The sequence below is a fragment of the Macrosteles quadrilineatus genome, unplaced genomic scaffold (assembly GCF_028750875.1).
Source record: "Macrosteles quadrilineatus isolate MER2022 unplaced genomic scaffold, UCM_ALF_1.0 Scaffold_24__1_contigs__length_1734639, whole genome shotgun sequence".
Lineage (NCBI taxonomy): Eukaryota > Metazoa > Arthropoda > Insecta > Hemiptera > Cicadellidae > Macrosteles > Macrosteles quadrilineatus.
Genome location: NW_026542617.1, coordinates 1,338,959 through 1,354,615, shown reverse-complemented (window position 1 = coordinate 1,354,615; position 15,657 = coordinate 1,338,959). Strand labels below are relative to the sequence as shown.

The following is a 15,657-nucleotide window of genomic DNA, read 5'->3' as shown; positions in this document are numbered from 1 at the left end:
TGTTAGGTTCACGGGTTTGATTCTAATATATGCTAAGGGGAATTTAACCTAGTTGGAGAGGTTCATGGGTTCAATCCTGTCTTGGTTGGAGGTTCACGGGTTCAATCCTAACTTATCACTTCTGGTCTGGGTGATATTTATGGTAGTGTTAGGTTCACGGGTTTGATTCTAATATATGCTAAGGGAATTTAACCTAGTTGGAGAGGTTCATGGGTTCAATTCTAACCTAGCAGGTTTGAAAAAAAAAACATTATATTTTTATTTTATTTTATATATATAGTTACTTGCTGTAGTTCATAACAAATGCAAAACAAATGATAATTCATGTATCCACCACTAAAAACAGCTGAAAGAGGGCTTAAGTGGAACGACGACATCTTCACAAGATTAAGATGTTGTTCACTTCCCAGACACTGTACTGAACTAGGTAGATTGTAGGTTTGGAATACTCCTTCTGTGTTCAGTACAGTGTCCATAAGACGACGACATCTTCACAAGATTAAGATGTTGTTCACTTCCCAGACACTGTACTGAACTATATGATCTGTTGTTTGGGTCTCTGCCCAAGCTTGCAGAGGCTATTAAGCTGTTTTAGAGCTGTTTAAGAGCTGTTTGAGGTGTAGAAAGGGTTTTAGAGCCTCCAAGTCAAGTGAAACGGGCTATAGTCCAATCGAACATATGTCAGCAGTTAGTACGTCACCAGTTTGTCAATTCAGCAGTCTTGAGAAATACCACCGTGTTGAATCTTCTCTGACCTATACAACTGTTTAATAGTAGGCTACAGCAGTTTACAATCGTCTTAGAATTATAATAAAATATGATTTATACTGTTGAATAGGTTTTAAAGATAGGTATATACATATAAAAGTGTAAGAGTTTTGGTATGAAATCTTGTCACAGTAATAATTTTACCGTATGTAGTTTATCTTACCCCATACTATGGTACTTGTTTTTAGACTCTTGAAAGCTAAAAAGTTTATTACATACATTCATACTATACTACCAAATCCAACCGAGTGGAATATTTTATTCTATTGTAGTCAACCTGACTCTACAGCTGTTTTGTAGTCAATCTTTTTTCAATTCAAGCAGCTTCAGAACTAGAGTGAGTTTATTGTAGTGATGTGACGAGTCGAGTACTTTCCCTACTCGAGTCAATTCGACTCGATACCACAACTACTCGAGTCGGTACTCGAGTACTGGACTCGATTCTTACCTGTATAGCACCGAAGCTCTGTTGACTCGTAGCTGCCGTGCGAATACTGGAAATGGAACTTGTTTGACTCGGACTCGAGTCCCTTTACTCGAGTCAGACAGACTTGGCTCGGACTCGTTTTATACTCTGTGTAGATTTAAGACGAGAGCGATTCATCTCACATTGAGTTGATAATTGATTATGGATTTTATTCATTTTATAAAACTTAGATTAATAACAAACAGTGTCTTGACTCGAGTAAGCAAATTACTCGAGCGCTATGTACTCGTAGCGGATAGTTTTGAAACTATATCTTGAACATTCTAGCAGTGTATTAATACGAACTGTCAATGTCAAGCATACAAGCGCTGTCGACTCGTAGTGGCAAAATCTGGAACAACATCCGAGTCTCGACTCGAGTACTCTAGACGAGTATTAAATGCACCCAACCCAAGCGCTATGGACTCGTAGCGGCGGATCTAGCAAGCTTTAGTTCACGAGTAATAGTACTCGAGTATCGCCGATTTGGTATCGAGTCGACTCGATACTTCATTGGACTCGATACTTAACGAGTCAAGTACTCGACTCGTCACATCACTAGTTTATTGTCTGCTATTGTATAACTAACTGTGTTTAATTTAAATCAAATAAAAATACAAATTTACCTTCACTTTTCCTACCTTTTATTATATTAACTGAGTTTAGATATAATATATACATAATGCTGTGTAATATGTAGGTAGTAGTGATATAATCAAGCTTTAGATATGTGTAGAGTGAATTGATTTTCTTCAATTAAAGTCAACAACCAATAACACCACTCCTAGGGTTGAATTATTTGATCTGTTTAGGCCTTTAATAACTGATTTTTAACTGTAATAATTAGCCTCAAAAGTTGTTAATTAACCTTCTAAAATGAGATTTTCAACGTTTAAAGTTACTCAAGTAGCCTAAAAGTGATGAAATTTGAGCTAACTAAAAACAGAGTTTGTTAGGTTATGTTGTTTATTAGATGCTTATAAGGTTGGAATACTTAAGAAAATAGGTTTAAACAAGGCTAATCAGATATCATAGTACCATTAATGACAGAGAGATGGGAATATTTTTTGATTTTTGATCCACCAAGTAGGTATTTAACCTTACATAGTATTTACCCAAGAATGAGGAAGATTTACAAATATAATAATAACAAACATTATCTCTGGACTCTTTACATTAAATCAAGTAATTATAATGATGAATATAAAAGTTGATATATCCCAAAAGTCAAGAGAGTTATCAGACAAAATTCAGTTGTTACTGTGTAGGATTAGTTCTGTTTAGCAATTCTACTAGCCTAACATTGAGTATTGGTAACAAATTAAGTTATTTTAAGTAATGGGATATATTATACCATAAACCCCAAATAAATACCCAACTTTTAATGCCAAAACCATAACATTCTGTCGATAAATAACTGAGATAGGGCCAAAACAGTATACCTCGGAAAGAATCTACGAGTAACCTAGAATTTTGCACTGTTTTGGCCCTGTACATAGATTTAACATTAAAACCTAAGGGTTTTCACCATGTACTCATACAGTCTTTTGGTTGAAACAGGTATATGCAGTTTGACACTGCAATTTACCATGATATGACTTTAAAGGTGGTTATACTGGCCTGTGAGTGATTAAATATCTGACTCTACCATAAGAAATCTACTCTCAAAGTGGCAAATACTTGCACAGTGAGGTTTTACCTTCACATTTATGTTCTATAGTAGATTTCTGAGCTATACATAACACATTCAAGCCTTTAGAAGTATCTCTCATCTATTAATAGGGGTTTATATGAGTATTTTAGTGAGTTTTAGCTCTCAAATCTGTTGTATGCCTTACCATTCCATATACTCTAACCTATGGTGATAAACTACATCTGATTACATTTACAAAGTCTATACACCACATCAGACTGGTATACATACTTTAAATTTCCAAAAAAATACTCTATACACAATAACTTAAGCGTTAAAAAGTACAATTCTTGTAAGCTACTCTATTGAACCAATACCTGTCAAACTCTTAATCAGACCTGTGTTATCCATCAAAATCTACACAAGAGCTCAAATACTTTGACCTTTAAGCATTAAGAGTTGCATTAAATAGCCATAGACCTATTATACTAGACCTTAAACGCTGTAAGGCATGTTTTAACTGTTTCTCCAGCTGTTTTTACTAAATTTAAGCTATCTCTTCAGCTGTTTTAACCAATTCTTCAGCAGGTTTATCTTCTATCAGCTGTCTAATACATATTAAACAACAGAATACCTATACAAGCCCTTAAATACAGCTTAAATAGCCTCTGCAGGCTTGGGCAGAGACCCAAACAACAATCTACCTAGTTCAGTACAGTGTCTGGGAAGTGAACAACATCTTAATCTTGTGAAGATGTCGTCGTCTTATGGACACTGTACTGAACACAGAAGGAGTATTCTATTTGGTTCCTATTATAAATTCCCCCCCTATAATAGGCTACCCCTATAATTAGGGTAGTTTCTAACCCTTATGAATTAACCCCTATATTAGAGGTCTTAGGGGATAAGAGTTATATACAGAGTGTATTAAGTGTAGGTATCATTCAAGACTGTCAGATTTATAGTTATATCACGTTAGTAGTAAAACGTGAGGTCACTTAAAGACGTGACAGGATGGTAATCAGCTTTAGAGTATATATAAGAACTGAATTGTGTTAAGCACATTAAATGGCTGAGAAGTCGAAGAAAACGTTAGGACTAAAGTTGAGTAAAGAAAGAAACAAAAGGAAGAGAGACAGTGATCAAGATAAAGAAGAAGATAGATTTCGAAGTCGTGCAAGGACAGAAGAGGTTATTAAACCAATTAGACATCGTAGCCTATCTTTAGGTGAACAGAGTAAATCATCAAGACTTCGAAGCAACTCTGTAGGAAATCCAAAAGAACTACCTACTTCAAGTCATACATCTATCTCCAACGAGGAGTTCTTCACTACAACAGATTCTGGCATTGGAACTACTAGAGGATTATTATTTCCTGGACACAACTACCTTGGACCTGGAAATCCCCTAGATAATGGACCACCTACCAACAGAGTTGATGAAGTAGCACAACATCACGATAGAGCTTATCAACAAGCATCAACTTCCTTCCAATCTACAGGTAACAAAGAAGAAGCATTTCAGTTAGTTCAACAAGCTGATGAGACTTTTTTAAACGATTTGAGTGATATAGAACCAAATTCATATACTGAGTTTTTTGGTAAATTAGCAGGTCAAGTAGGAATTGGACTTAAAAAAACAACCGAAGGTTTATTACATAGTACATTATATCCTAAATTTAATACAGATATGGATGTAGTAGATGGTAATGATGAAAATAGTGATGTATTGCATATTGCACCTTCTCAACCAGTTACCTCAGTTATAAATATGGGACAAGGAATAAGACCTAGTTATATAACTAATTGGAAGTTTAATAAGTCATTTGAAATTGGATTAGAAAGTAAATTATTTGAATATAAAAAATCTGATGCAAGTAGCAATGGTAAAGGATTTACAAATATTAAAGCATTTTTCCATTCTTTACCTTGGGAGAAATTATATTTCTATATTACAGAGAGAGAATATAACACTATCCTTAATTCATTTCATACTGCTTATGTGGAGCAAGTAACTGTTAAAATTTTTAATTTAGGTGTTACTAATGAAAGTATTCAGGGAACTAATTCTGTTAGTATGAGAAATATAACTCCAAACCATTATTTGGGTGTTTGGAGAAGCTTTGAGAAGCATGGACCTGTTGAGTTAGGTAGTAATATAACTCCTACATTTCTATATGGTAAACCAATTTGTGATTTATCTGCAAATACTAGTTATACTATTGTAAATAAAGATAATATAGGTGCTATATCAGAATTGAAAGTAGTCGATAACAGAGTTACTTATAAAAAAATTACTAGTCGTTATGACACTACAAGCTCTACATCTGTTACAATCGGAGATGCAAATATATATTTACCTCCAGCCACTGAAATGTCTACCTTGAGGGTTAATGCTGCAACTACTATAGGTCTAATTTATCAAACCACTTACAAACCAAAAGATGGGTTATTTCATAATAGATCTCATGCATTTCACAATAATTCTGTAGTACAACACAAACCATATGATGTTAATATTGATTTAGCTGATTCTGGGAAAATTGATGATGCCACATATATAATTAGTGGCTCTACTGATGAGATAGTTAAATATGAAGATGCCACTATTAACAATATGTTTTTTAGATCAATTAGAACAAACCAACCACTCAGTTTTGTAGATGGTCTAGCTTTAGGGTTATTTCCAAAAAGGTCCAAGGATGGTAAAAATGTAGAAGCATGTGCAGAAATTGGTATAAATACAGAAATAATTATTAAGGGTGAATCTTTTGGAGGTAGTATATTATGCAGTGGAAGTGCTAGTTATCCTCAAAGTAATCCTAATAAAATATATTTCATTCATAAGAATAAGAAGTTTGATAATGCTTATGCATCTGATGGTTTACCTACTCTTGGAAATGTAAGCTAATCTGTATATATTGAATATATGTCTATAAATAAAATAATTATACTGTATCCAATTGTTGTTATTTAACCAGTACTCTCTACACAATAGGAACCTTCTAGAACCTAACCCTTTAGTAACCTAATTTACACGTAGATGCCAATACTCAATAGGAACCTTCTAGAAACTACCCCTCTAGAAGCCTAGGGGTTGAAGCCTATTATAGGGGGGGAGATTTATAATAGGAACCAAATAGAATACTCCTTCTGTGTTCAGTACAGTGTCCATAAGACGACGACATCTTCACAAGATTAAGATGTTGTTCACTTCCCAGACACTGTACTGAACTAGGTAGATTGTTGTTTGGGTCTCTGCCCAAGCCTGTAGAGGCTATTTAAGCTGTATTTAAGGGCTTGTGAGAGTTAATAAGAGGTATTTGGATGTATTAGACATCTGATCAGCTGAAGGATTAGCTAAAACAGCTGAAGAATCAGTTAAAACAGCTTAAATTCAGTTAAAACAGCTGAAGAATAAGTTAAAACAGTTGAAGAATAAGTTAAAACAGCTTAAATTTACTAAAAACAGCTGGAGAACCAGTTAAAACAGCTTAAATTAAGTTAAAACAGTTGAAGAATAAGTTAAAACAGTTGAATAATTAGTTAAACTGCAGATGGTAAGTATAAGTCTGATAGATACAGCATATGTTGCAAATGAGACTGTGTTCAAGAGAGTTTCACTAGACATCAACTTTTAAACGCTTAAATTATTGTGTATAGAGTATTTTTTTGGAAATTTACAGTGTATACACCAGTCTGATGTAGTGTATAGAGTGTGTAATTGTAAACAGATGTGATCTACTGCCATCGGTTAATGTAATATATACAGGTCTAAAATGGACTAGACTGTACACATTTGCAGATAAAACAACACTGTGAAAGTATTTGTCACTTTAAGAGTAGATTTCTTATGTTAGAGTCAGATATTTAATCACTCGCAGGCCAGTATAACAACCTTTAAAATCATTTCATGGTTAATTGCATCGTCTAACCTCGTATAACTATTGTAACCAACATACTGTATGAGTATATGGTGAAAAACCTTTGGTTTCAATGTTAAAACTAAGAACAGGGCCAAAACAGAGCTAAATTCTAGGTTACTCGTAGATTCTTTCCGAGACATACTGTTTTGGCCCTATCTCAGTTATTTATCGACAGAATGTTACGATTTTGCCATTAAAAGTTGGGTATTTATATGGGGTTTTGAGTATAATACATCCCATCAGTTAAAATAACTTCATTTATGGCCTATACTGCCAAATAGGCCTGTAAAAAATGACAATTTCTTACCGAGTACTACTACAGTTGCAAATGTTCAACGATTGTAGATTATTGACTTTAATAACTGTTAATTTATCATGATAATTAGTTGATTTTGTGTTGTATTAACTTTAAATTATGTTAGAACCTCTGGGTTTTCCATTTGTTTGGTATTTATCAATAACAGTTTGAACGCTGGAACTAAGCCTTACGATTGACTACGAGATTGGAAAATTTACATTTATATCTGATTATTACAGATGGTGACAGCTTTTAAAGCTTAGTAAAACTAGTTATTTAATGTATTTAGACAGTACAAAAGCCTAGCTAACCAACATAACCTAACAAACTCTGTTTTTAGTTAGCTCAAATTTCATCACTTGTAGGCTACTTGAGTAACTTTAAACCTTGAAAAACCCATTTTAGGAGGTTAACTAAAAACTTTTTAGGTTAATTACAGTTAAAAATCAGTTATTAAAGGCCTAAACAGATCAAATAATTGAACCCTATCATTGGTGTTTTTGGTAATTCACTTCTATGTGTGAAGATCAAGTCATAACTAAATATTATACTACATTATACTAATAATAACATATACAAGTATTGAACTTTGAAAAATAACTCCTATTTAAATAAAAGGAAAGGATTTTAATGGTTTAAACACTTTATTAAGTAACAAAATACTGTCACGAAAGGTTGCAGACGGTTAACAGTAGCAGACTAATTTCAGACTCCAGTTCTCAAACGAGTTGTTAAAGAATTGAATGCAAAACAGCTGTAGAGTCAGGTTGACCACATTAGAATAAAATATTTTACTCGGTGGGAGGTGGTTGTATAGTGCGAATGTATGTAATAAACTTTTTAGCTTTCAAGAGTCTAGAAACAAGTACCATAGTATGTGGTTAGATAAACTACATACGGTAAAACTATTCCTTTATCATAATTTCATACCAAAACTTGACAGTTTTATATGTATATATCTAGCTTTAAAACCTATTCAACAGTATAAATCATATTTTATTATAATTCTAAGACGAATGAAACTGCTGTAGGCTACTATCAAACAATTGTATACGTCAGAGAAGATTCAACACTCGTGGTATTTCTCAAGACTGCTGAATTGACAAACTGGTGACGTACTAACTGCTGACATACGTTGGATTCATCTATAGCCTGTTTCACTTGACTTGGAGGCTGTAAAACTCTTAATTCTACCTAAAACAGCTCTAAAACAGCTCAAAACAGCTCTAAAACAGCTTAATAGCCTCTGCAAGCTTGGGCAGAGACCCAAACAACAATCTACCTAGTTCAGTACAGTGTCTGGGAAGTGAACAACATCTTAATCTTGTGAAGATGTCGTCGTCTTATGGACACTGTACTGAACACAGAAGGAGTATTCTATTTGGTTCCTATTATAAATCTCCCCCCTATAATAGGCCTCTACTGATAAGGCTTCTAGTGATCAGGGGTAGTTTCTAACCCTTATGAATTAACCCCTATATTAGAGGTCTTCTACACCTAATAGTTTCTAGATGGGTTGGTTCTAGAGATTATCTCCAGAGGTTTCTCTTCTTAGGTTTATCTTGGTGTATAACTGGTCAAGTAATTTAGAACTTAAGGCTTTAGGGTTGGTATCTAGTTCAATTGTATTAGCCATAAAAGAAAGAGTATTAGATGATTGTGTATATATTAAACTTTGAATGACCAACTAGTTAAATGTGACATGAATCAGTCAATTCTTTTGTATTGCCAAAGAATGAGATACATTTATATAAAGATGACAGCTTACAAATATCAACAAGAGTCTACTATTCCATTGATCAGCAAATATTTCTCAAGTGAGCATTTTACTGTTGTACACTGTCACCATATACCTCAATGTTTTGATTTGGTTGATAACCAATAGGATAACTTGATAAGTTGATCTATTTTAAGATATTTGCATAGATAAAGAATGTTTAATTGTTATGCTATTGTAGTTTTACACTATAGAAAACATTTGAATTACTAGTCTAACAACTGAGAGAATTAACATCATAAATTAGAATCAATTAATGGTATTCTGTCAGCAAATATCTGTGGAATCATTGTTGTTAAATCATAAAAACATATCTCAATCTTTTGAGTGTTTTAAACCAATTATATAGAAAATATACTATGATAGTTGTAGGGTTAATAAAAAGAATGGTTATAAATATACAAAAATTTTATTATGTAAAAATATTTTTTCAACATTAAGAAAAAATGTTTACACAATTGAACAAATTATACAAATTCAGTTTGTTTTGTATGAAATCCTGGTTCACAATACTTCAAATTATTTTTATACTTCCAGAATTTACTATTCAATACTGAACAACAACAACACAGTTTAAAAAATCCATATGAGCTATCTGTATAATCTTTCACACAATTTGAATTTTTCTTGCAGGAATCACACGTCTTCATTCTTCTTCTTATCCCATAATCTATCCAGGTAGGTAGATGTGAAGATGTATGAGGTGTAGAATTTTCCATTTCAATTAAACGATTATATGTAACTTGTGCATTTCCTGTTAATGAATTTGTATTTTCTGAAAGTACTTGGAAAATGCAAGTGACTAATTTATTTCTATTTGATATCAAACATTTTCCATTGATTATATCATGAATTTGCTTTTCAATTAATGGTATTTTCTTCTTAAATTTTTGAAACATTATTTTAATTTCTTCTTTGCTATGTGGACTTAATTTTCCAAATCCAAAATTCATTATTAAATAATCTCTAATAAGAAACTTTAAAAATTCTTCATAAGAAACCATGTTAGGCTATAGAATATTAATAACTGTAATCTCACCTGTAACACTGTTATAGAGTGACTAACTCTAAAGATTATTCTATCAGGTTATATAGTAAAGTAGAATACAAACAGTTTGTAAACCAAAGTGGTAGGCCCAATGTCATACGTGACTACTCATGGACATAATGTTATCAAGGTTAATGTCAACTAAAATTTTAGATATATTCTTAACAAATCTACTTTTGACATAATCAATATAGAATATTTTAATTAATTAAATTATTTGGAGGAATAAATCTCCTTTTGATTTTAAACTATTCACATTATATTAAAATTTACTGTAAGGTTTCACAATAGTAGAATGTTGACCTTTAGTTGCTTACCTGTCACTAATATACTTGGTTTGTTTGGAATACATGTCATGTTGTGAACACATCTATTGCTAACACATGTGACCTCTTAATCCTTGAAGTAGCAAGCTTTTTTTAAAAGAAAGTGATAACTAATAGCTCATAAGTAATTGGATAATAGAGTATTTAATTTCCATTAAGGTAAAGACCCTAATTCCCTATAATAAAAAATCTAAAAAATTCAATAGCTTTAGACAACTACATGAATACTACCTTTCACAGTTCAAAAATCAAAAGAGTTTACCATAGGGGCTTAAGCCCCACCCCTATAAATACCTAATTTAGGTGTAGAAGCCTAATTTACAGGTTGATGACAAATGAAGCTACCTAGGTGTGTTCAAACCTAAGCCTAGGGGTAGAGACCAGTACTCAATAGGAACCTTCTACCCCTATAGGAGCTAGGGGTAGAACCCTAGGGGTTGAAGCCTAGGGGTTGAAGCCTAGGGGTTGAAGCCTATTATAGGGGGGAGATTTATAATAGGAACCAAATAGAATACTCCTTCTGTGTTCAGTACAGTGTCCATAAGACGACGACATCTTCACAAGATTAAGATGACGTTCACTTCCCAGACACTGTACTGAACTAGGTAGATTGTTGTTTGGGTCTCTGCCCAAGCCTGCAGAGGCTATTTAAGCTGTATTTAAGGGTTGTAGAGGTATTCTGTGGTGTCCAAGACATCTTATAAAGGTTAAACCAGCTTAAGGATTAGCTAAAACAGCTGAAGAATCAGTTAAAACAGCTTAAATTTACTAAAAACAGCTGGAGAATCAGTTAAAACAGCTTAAATTAAGTTAAAACAGCTGAACAATAAGTTAAAACAGTTGAATAATTAGTTAAACATCAGATGGTTAAGTATAAGTCTGATTGATACAGCATATGTTGCAAATGAGACTGTGTTCAAGAGAGTTTCACTACACATCAACTTTTTAACGCTTAAATTATTGTGTATAGAGTATTTTTTTGTAAATTTACAGTGTATATACCACTCTGATGTAGTATATAGAGTGTGTAGTTGTAAACAGATGTGATCTACTGCCATCGGTTACAGAATTTGAGACGGTCAAGCGTATAACAAATTTGAGAGCTAAAATTGACTAAAATACTCATATAAACCTCAAATAATAGATGAGAGGGACTTGTAGAGATTAAAATGTAATATATACAGGTCTAAAATGGACTAGACTGTAGACATTTGCAGATAAAACAACACTGTGAAAGTATTTGTCACTTTAAGAGTAGATTTCTTATGTTAGAGTCAGATATTTAATCACTCGCAGGCCAGTATAACAACCTTTAAAATCATTTCATGGTTAATTGCATCGTCTAACCTCGTATAACTATTGTAACCAACATACTGTATGAGTATATGGTGAAAAACCTTTGGTTTCAATGTTAAAACTAAGAACAGGGCCAAAACAGAGCTAAATTCTAGGTTACTCGTAGATTCTTTCCGAGACATACTGTTTTGGCCCTATCTCAGTTATTTATCGACAGAATGTTACGATTTTGCCATTAAAAGTTGGGTATTTATATGGGGTTTTGAGTATAATACATCCCATCAGTTAAAATAACTTCATTTATGGCCTATACTGCCAAATAGGCCTGTAAAAAATGACAATTTTTTTTAGTTAACCTCCTAAAATGGGTTTTTCAAGGTTTAAAGTTACTCAAGTAGCCTACAAGTGATGAAATTTGAGCTAACTAAAAACAGAGTTTGTTAGGTTATGTTGGTTAGCTAGGCTTTTGTACTGTCTAAATACATTAAATAACTAGTTTTACTAAGCTTTAAAAGCTGTCACCATCTGTAATAATCAGATATAAATGTAAATTTTCCAATCTCGTAGTCAATCGTAAGGCTTAGTTCCAGCGTTCAAACTGTTATTGATAAATACCAAACAAATGGAAAACCCAGAGGTTCTAACATAATTTGAAGTTAATACAACACAAAATCAACTAATTATCATGATAAATTAACAGTTATTACAGACAATAGTCTACAATCGTTGAACATTTGCAACTGTAGTAGTACTCGGTAAGAAATTGTCATTTTTTACAGGCCTAACTTAGAGTGTAGACCATCAATGAAGTTATTTTAAGTCAAGGGATGTATTATACTCAAAACCCCATATAAATACCCAACTTTTAAAGCCAAAACGGTTACATTCGGTCAATAAATAACTGAGATAGGGCCAAAACAGTATACCTCGGAAAGAATCTACGAGTAACCCAGAATTTAGCTCTGTTTTCGCCCTGTTCATAGGTTTAACATTCAAACCTAAGGCTTTTCACCATATACTCATACAGTATGTTGGTTACAGTAGTTATATGAGGTTAGACGATGCAAACTCTCATCAAATGACTTTAAACATGCATTACAGGCCTGAAAATCAATAAAATTAACACTATACCATGAGAAATTTACTCTCAAAGTGGCAAATACTTGCACAGTGAGGTTTTACCTCCACATTTATGTTCTATAGTAGATTTCTGAGCTATACATATCACATGCAAGCCTTTAGAAGTATCTCAAATCTGATAATAGGGGTTTATACAAGTATTTCAGTGAGTTTTAGCTCTCAAATCTGTTATACGCTTGAGTATCTCAAATTCTGTAACCTATGGCAGTAGATCACATCTGTTTACAATTACATACTCTATACACTACATCAGACTAGTGTACACACTTTAAATTCCATAGAGTTAGTCATTAAGAGAATATTTAAACGTTAAAAAGTGGAATTTTTGTAACTTACTCTTTTGAGCCAATACCTGTAAAAACTCTGAATTAGACCTGTGTTATTCATCAAAATCTACTCAAAAGCTCAAATACTTTGACCTTTTAGCCTTAAGAGTTGCATTAAATAGCCATAGACCTATTATACTAGACTTTAAACGCTGTAAGGCCTGTTTTAACTGTTTCTCCAGCTGTTTTTACTAAATTTAAGCTATCTCTTCAGCTGTTTTAACTGATTCTTCAGCTGATTTAACTTCAATCAGTTGTCTGGTAAATATAAATACCTTTATTAACTTTTACAAGCCCTTAAATACAGCTTAAATAGCCTCTACAGGCTTGGGCAGAGACCCAAACAACAATCTACCTAGTTCAGTACAGTGTCTGGGAAGTGAACAACATCTTAATCTTGTGAAGATGTCGTCGTCTTATGGACACTGTACTGAACACAGAAGGAGTATTCTATTGGTGCGAGAGAGAGATACCAAGCTGTGGGATTGAGACAGACTATGACTCTTCCCCCACTCCGCTGCCGAATCACCCTTTCCGAACACATGCCCCCTTAAATTGCAACTAAAATATTAACAGAAATTAAATTATACAGCTGATCAAAATGTAAACAAATACGCGGAGAGGGGGAACATACCCTCCCTCGCCGTTACCTCCCCTACATGCGCTAAAAACTTCGCGCAGGTCGCTTTCTAACTGGCCGACCTTTGGCAAGCTAGAAGCATTGACTATACACCTCTACTACTATACACTGTAGAGGTGTATAGTCAATGCTAGAAGCCTCTTCACGAATTACGAATACGACGACACGACACTACGATTTTACTACGAAGGTTAGCTAGAGGTTATAAAGGTTACCTCATGCCTTTCTGTGTATCTCAACTTGCTCCGACGCCGCCGGATCCAGTGTCCGGCGGTTTCGCCGATAAGTGTGTCCCTGGCGGTTAATTAACTAAAATGGAGGAGATGTTTGTACGGGGAGACGGACAGCGGACCAGATCATTGTTTGGGTTAATCCCCTGATTTATGGCCTGAGGGTAGTGGTCACCGGAGGAGGGGTAGGGAATCGAGAATTCTGAATCCCACCAGAGGTGTTAACTTTTTGTCAAAGATTTCGCTTATAATGCGATTACTTCTTAACTGTAAATTTTTTGTTCGAATTTAAGGCATTTATGATCAGAACTGTTTTTCGATTAGTAAACCTTTATTCGATTTTTTCATTATCAGCAAGCTTGGTTGGTTTGGTTAGGTTATGATAGTTTAATTTTATAATAAACAATTATAAAATAGAATTTTAGGCATTTGTAATTTTATTTTATGAACACAACTATTTTTTTTATTAGTAAATCTTAATTCGATTTTTCATTATCAGCAAGTTTGGTTAGTTTGGTTAGGTTATGACAGTTAAATTAAAATTTAACCTACAAACGATACGTTTTGACAGCGACGGCGATAGAGCTAACAATTTGCCGCGAACAGTTCGGCTATGCACGGTATGATGCGGAAGCGTTCGACACCACGACACCAACCTAGAATAGAACTGACAGGTCAACCGACCGTGATTAAGAGGATTACAGCCTGGTTCATGTGCCTACACCCATCATTTCCAGTTTTGTTATCACGGTTATATAAGTTAGTTAGGTTAGTTTTGTTGCAAACTTCGAAATCTGGTCACTATTGTGTTAATAATTCTTTCGTTATAATTTGTTTTGTTGTAACGGGTTTGTACGGAAACTGTGATGTAGATAACAAAACTAGAAATGATAACCACCAGTCCGCTGATACCGTGACGTCACTCTCCCGTATGGAGGGTAACAATCCATTGGTCATTCCATTGGTGTAACAATCAGCTATTTGAAATCACGAAATTAGACTTAGCAACCGTTTAGTTTTGCACAATTCTTTTTGAATAACCCTGTATTTTTTATATATAATTATGATAAAATATAATAATAAATAAATATAAATAATTATGTTTTAACTAAACTATAATGATATTTATTTAGACTCATCAAAATATAAGTATCTTACAACAAACCCCACTTATTCGTTTAGGTTGGTAAATAGTTTGACGAATCCGAAAGGTATTGGACTGTTGTAGGCTTTAGAGAAAATCCATACAAATCATTCAGTAATTTTTAAGAATTAATGGTAGCATAGTAACAGACAATGGTATTACTGTATCAATAATTTGTGTGTCATATACTCATATATTATACAATCCAACACCTTACACGACTGTCTCGAATAACCGTATAACCGGAAGAACGCAATCGTTGCTTTTAACAATTTTAATATTCTAAAGATATTCTAAAAATGTTTTTGAGCTGTTCGGTGGCGGTTGGATATAAAGTAAAAATACTCACACAACTGTAGGGACAGACAACTATGACAAAGGTGATTGTATTTGATAATTTGTTGTCAATGTGATTCAAGAGAAATCGTTTATTTGAAAGTGAAATGTAACTTCCTGTACTGCACAACTGTGGGTTTCGAGCACCGACAAACCACCAAGTCAACAGCCGCGGTGCTTGTCTGTTTTGATCTGCCTGGTAAGTGAACCAAAGTTAATACATACTTTATATTTCAAGGGAGGAATCAACATTAGTAAATTATATATTTGTTTGGTTGTGCGAAACTTATATTACTTGTTCTAA

General features: G+C 33.6%; 1 protein-coding gene across 3 annotated transcripts in view; it reads left to right on the top strand.

Annotated features, from left to right (window-relative positions):
* LOC129005592 (fatty acyl-CoA reductase 1-like) overlaps window positions 1–15,657 on the top strand; it is a 65,411-nt gene that overhangs the window by 12,414 nt on the left and 37,340 nt on the right. The window contains exon 2 of one of the 3 annotated variants that reach the window (XM_054434536.1): window positions 15,437–15,552. The gene's annotated coding sequence lies outside the window, so the exon portion shown is untranslated. Of the gene's footprint in view, window positions 1–15,271; window positions 15,553–15,657 lie in introns of those variants that run through there. The other 2 variants (XM_054434538.1, XM_054434537.1) reach the window with 2 other exon arrangements.